General features: G+C 38.5%; 1 protein-coding gene across 6 annotated transcripts in view; it reads left to right on the plus strand.

The window, feature by feature from the left end:
• LOC132057225 (uncharacterized) overlaps window positions 1–6031 on the plus strand; it is a 33262-nt gene that overhangs the window by 19067 nt on the left and 8164 nt on the right. The gene's annotated exons all lie outside the window — the stretch shown is intronic.

Raw genomic sequence — 6031 nt, forward strand, 5'->3', positions numbered from 1 at the left:
GAGTCTCTCGTTAGGGGGCCGGGACACGTTATATGTATACGATGTGCGGAATGATTGTACGGCTAAGGATATGATATGGACATGTATGATTTATGTTTCGGAGGTAAGTTTTGTGGTTTACGAATACTTTGTATTCATGTTTTTCTACTCCTTATATAAGTACGGCTACGCCTCTTGTATTCGTCATTTACATACTCGAGTACATATTCCCGTGCGACCCCCCCTTCGGGGGGAAGTGTTTATCGTGCCGCGGTACGGACGCACGAGTTTGGTGATCCACCGCTTTAGGACACCCTCTTCGCCGTTTGAGTGCTCCTCTCATTCGAGCTTATACTTTTGGTATATATATTCATCTGTTGCATTTGTATATATCGTTCATGGACGGCGGGGCCACATGTCCGCCATATGATTATCTGTCGTTTAAGTACGTGGACATATTTTGTGGGTTGTGCCTACTTCCGTACGGTTGTGTTTGTATGTTGTTGTGTTTGGGCGATCCCATTCGCCGCGGCGGCGGTCCGCTTATGTATATATGATGTTTTGTTGGCACCTGTGTGGCCTTTGTTGGTATTTACGTGCGCGGGGTTATTTTGAATGGTCAAGTAAAAAAAGGAAACTCTGTAGAAATTTTTTTAAATTATATAATTTGAGACATAGCCTTGACCATTAGAACTGCATTATATACTTGGATGTGTTTGACATACTTTGAGATAGCGTTGGATAGGTGTGTTTGGGTGCCCAGATAGGGCACTAGTCACGGCCTACGGGGTTGGGTCGTGACATAGCCGATTACAAAACAAATCTGCAGAATAATGCATAACAACATATCGGCTCGCCCTGGCAGCTTGCAACTAACGTATTACGTACATGACCTGTCCTGCAGGGGTCTCTAACATAACCCCCGAATACCCGAACATAAATGCTCGGACTCGGCGGCACTCCCGGGAGAAAATGGAGCTGCCAATCCGGTGGCACATCTTACTGCTCATCGTACGTACTTGCGCGGCATGAAACGCGGCACAGAAGAAAGGGGAGTCGGTACGGGATAATCTTGAGCATGTAAACAAGCGCATACGACGAGATCATGACCGAAGTAGGGAGTACGGTAGCATAATAATCCGAATATAGTACTTACGTTTGACATACGAATCATACATAAGAGGTACGAGAAGGCACATGCGATAATGAGAATACCATCTTCGCTTTCTTTGAAAACGTTTCTTGTCTCCTATATACGGAAAATCAAACACATATACATGACCAAATACCAAAGGCGGTCACTATCAACGCATACCCGCGAAACCGTATGCCAGTCGAGTATCACACATATCTGCAGGCCAAATACCCGACGGCGTTATCCGCATATACCGCGGCCCAATGCCAATGGCATTAGCAGGTGCACGAGCAAATCGTGAGTAACCACGTGCGTACAAATCTCGCATATACACACACCGCGGTCAAATCAGTCAATATCACCATCATGGACAGAATCCAGGCGGTCCAACATCACGCACGCTGAAACCGAACCTCGGAAATCATAGTTACGTACCAAAATCATATGCATAAAATCCTCGTTTCAAACTACGAGATAAATAAGTAATCATACTCGGGGGTCGGAAAGATAGTCATATTACTTTTTCAAAGATAGGTCGTTGGAACCAAACGTAGAAAGTCGCGGGGCACGGACGACAATCGGTAATCGGGCCGCTTATGAAAATCAAAGTCCTTACTCGTCATGAAATCGTTTACGCGAAGAAATCAAAGCGATCCGAATCCTTCCCTTGAAAGTTACGGGGCGTTCGTAGTTTTAAGATCGTTTAGGTACAAATCTCTTTTTGAAAACAAAACTCTTTTGAAAACAAAACTCTTTTGCAACCTTAAAAAATTTAATCATACAAAAGACATAAGGATCATAACTCGACCGCGTTAAGGATACGAATATCGAGAAACAAATAAGAATCGTTTACACAACATTTCAAACTCAATCATATCAAAGACATACGAACCGTAGCACGACCATACTAAGGATACCAACATCAAAAGCAAATACGAATCACAAACATACTTGAAACTTAAGAATGGAGTTACCCAGAGGCACAAATCATGTCATACCTTAATCCCGTCTAAGACATGCCAAAGGAAAAGAAGGGTAAGCTTTACATACCTCGATTGCTTCCTAAGCTAATCCAAACCCGAAGTCTCGAGCACCGAAAATCCACACACGTCATTTGATATCAATATTAGCCATAAACATCGCGAAATTCAATTCCAAAACCATCACTTGTCTACGAAATTTGGGCGGCACTTCCCCTATAAATGCAACAACCCCGAGATTTCAACTCGGCCAAAATTCATCAACAACAATACCAACAAACATTCTAGGAACATCAACAATCGATTCAAAACGCATTCTAACATTAACTACACTTTTTCTACATAATTCAACAACATCCCGTTATATTGATCAACTATTTACATTCGAACCAACCTCCTCTCGTTAAATGGTTCAACTACTAATCCGAAACCATTCAAACAATATTCGAGAACATTTCCAACAATCCACAAAATTATTCAAAACAACCCAACCAAAACATAAAAGGCAACCAAAACCTTCCAAGTCAAAATATCAACAACAATTTCTTTTCTTCCAAATTTATAAACCATACTAACAATCCGTACTTTAACAACATTAATCTCAAAAATACAAGAAACCGTATTAAGATCCCATTAGGTTCCAAAACAACCCACATGATTTCAACTTCACTTTGAACCATCAAACCTTCATTTTCATCACATAATCCACAGCAAACAACAACCAAAATACTACATAAAACTAGTTCGTTCCCTATACCACAAAACGGCCATTTTCGGCCAACACATCACATACATAAATTCCATGATTTCCATCCATTTCTACACGCTACAACACATTCAAAACATCCATAACACAGCTAATTCCAACCATTTAACCCACATAAAACAGCCCGCTTAATCCATAAATCTCAACAAAATAACAAACTAGTTTATAACGCTATTTTCTCCGTTCTAATCCGTTAAAACTCTAATTAAACTTGTTAACAATGAAAAAGGGACCTTAGCCTTACCTTAAGTATGCAGCCAGCACGTCACCCTCTTCTTCTTGGCTTATTTTTGCGGATTGAAACAACGCAACGTACAACACTTTTCTCTTCATGGCTTCGCGATTCGGGGCTTAGATTGTGGTCGAAATTTGGTTTCTCTCTCTACCCTCTCTCTCTCTCTCTCCATCTCTGAAAATTCTGGATGTTTTGGTCTGAAAAACGAAGGAGAAATCTGAAAATTTCACTTAAATGGTGTGGGTATTGGGCCTGACCCGACTTGGAATCGGGTTGGGCCGAATCCAGTGTTCAGCTCGACCTTTCTGCCTTAAAATGTCCATATCTCCTTATACTGATGTCTCCTGTGAACCCACAACCTATGGTTGGAAAGCTATTTCAATTATCTACAACTTTCATTCTGGGAGTTTTCCCAAATTCCAAACTCATAATACCGTTTTGGCCCCTCGAATTCAGATCACCCGAAGACGTTTTCTTAAATCGTCCTTTGGAGGGCTTACACTCATTTTTAGCTTATGGGTCCTTCTTAGGACTTGCTCAACTTCACATTTACTACTCATATATCTCTTCATATGTCCGTTATAAAATCCCAACATGTGGGTCCCACCTTAACACACGGCCACTTTGGCCTTTTCATGAAATTTTATTTTCAACTTCTAGCCCCTAATTTCCCTTAATATTCCATACCCATAAAATTCATAAACAACATACATTACACCGAATCGAAAAATAGCCTTGTCCTTAACTTGTCGCAACTGACTTAAAATATTCCAACGTACAAAATACGGGATATAACAGACATGGTACTTTCTAACCATTTTCGTGAGATTCAAAATTGATCTTTCTTTATGTTAAGCGATCTTATAGCCATTGGGGTTCCCAATGGAATGCTTTAAGGCCTTTTAATCATTTAAGAATTTTCATATAAACTTCAACTGTCTAGCTAGACATGGAAGTATTTCATTATATACATTCAAGTTTTTCATGTATTGCCGGACTACAAGACAACCCATTTCATCAACCACAGGAGAACACATCTCCATACAATAATGTCAAGACTTTTGCGAAAAGCCTTTATGCCACAAGGCACGAGCCGTACTTGATGTATTATGGATTTATTTTTCATTGCACTTTTCATACAAAAAATTCTTTTTACTTGGCGACATTATACTTTCAAGTGTTTGGACATAGATCCAAAATATTTCACATTTACCATGTGAAATCAAATATACTTGAATTGCGTATTTTCATTTGGTCAAATCATCTATCATCCCATTTCTTGGTTGAATTCAAGATCCTCGTCACCCTTTATAATGTTGAGTGCTTGATACGTTCAAATTACACCTATTAATGGTATAACGTGGACGTTGTCAAATATAGTAACCCAACAAGGTTGGGATCGAATCCCACAGAGAACAATATGTAGGCAATTTAAGCAGATTAAGAATTATCACCAACAACAGCTAGGCCAAACGCATCAATGGTGATTTTTAAATATGGTTTTGATAAAATACGAAAATATAAAATCTAATCTAGAAAGCAAGTAAATTGATCAATGGCCACAAGTAAGGAATTAAGGAATCTATTTCTCAAGTAACGATCCAATCTATTTCACGAATTATAAATACTAGCAAGTTTATGTTAATTAGCCTCGGATAATGACTCTAAATTAACTTCTCCCGAAGACTAACTAGACTACCAAATTGAAGATCCCTCAAGCAATTAGGAGCATTAAGAACACCCGAATATGGCTACAAGTGGTATCGCCTATTCCTAGGTCAATTTCGATTAGATGAGGGTTAACGCCCCAAATTCATGTTAGTTATTCTATCCCAATCCCGTTCTTCCTCTTCCGAGTTTCAAACAAAGTAAATGAGCGAGTTCTAGGGTTAGCTACTCCCTTGAGAAACGTTGAAGAACAAGAATAATTAAAATAACAATAACTTACTTGATTAAAAATAATGTCGATCAATAAATAAGCATAACAAGAGTTTCAATCTCAATTGTCACCAAGAAATTCCCATAAACAAGGTTTGAATAAAAGATAAAATATATAAACCCTAAACTTGTGTTTTATGCCAAAGATATCTAAGAATTGTGGCTTATGAAATATTTATAGGTGTAAGAAAAAGTCCAAACAAAATAATAACCTAGTCCAAAATAAAATAGGAAGAAGTAATTATATTCCGAAAATTTCCTTCTACGAGTTGCACAGCGTACATCATCACATTATCTCGCGGTCACTGATGCATCGGGCGGAAACTGTCAGGTCCGTTCTTGATAAATCTTTCATTATTAAGACTGTATGTCCTAGTTCATGGTCTCTTACATAACCAACTGGCAACAGGATTAAAGCACCACTCTTAGCGAGTTTGGTCATTTAAGTTCCACGCATGACTGCAATTGATCTTTTTCCGATATTTCCCTATCCAAATGTATTCATGACTAAATGCACCCAACATCAAAACTATATGAGATGCATAATGATTGCCTAATCATTAGGCCACCACTTTCTGTCTCCTTCTTTTTTTCCTCTTTTCGTTTTCTTCACTTTTTATTCAATTTTGCTCCAAATCTCTTCAATTTTCGCACCGCTTTATTCCTACACAATTAAAATATAATATTAAGCACAAACTAATATAATTAATACTCAAAAAACAATTAAAAGTACTAAAATGTGAGGCAACAATGGCTAAATATATGCAAATTTGGCCGAACATCAGTGCTACATTATATCAAAGATATTGTCGACGGTCATTTGATATCGGTTTCCTTGCGACATAACTTATTGAGATCTCTTCATTTTCATCATTTTCAGGAACCTGAATCTTTCCCAAGATTTATGAAATGTTATATCATGGTGCTTTGTAACGCACTTGCCTCATTATCATGACCATCTTGATCATTTGCTCCTCTCCTTCTTCAAGGAGTCTTCT

This window comes from Lycium ferocissimum, chromosome 5, assembly GCF_029784015.1.
Source record: "Lycium ferocissimum isolate CSIRO_LF1 chromosome 5, AGI_CSIRO_Lferr_CH_V1, whole genome shotgun sequence".
Lineage (NCBI taxonomy): Eukaryota > Viridiplantae > Streptophyta > Magnoliopsida > Solanales > Solanaceae > Lycium > Lycium ferocissimum.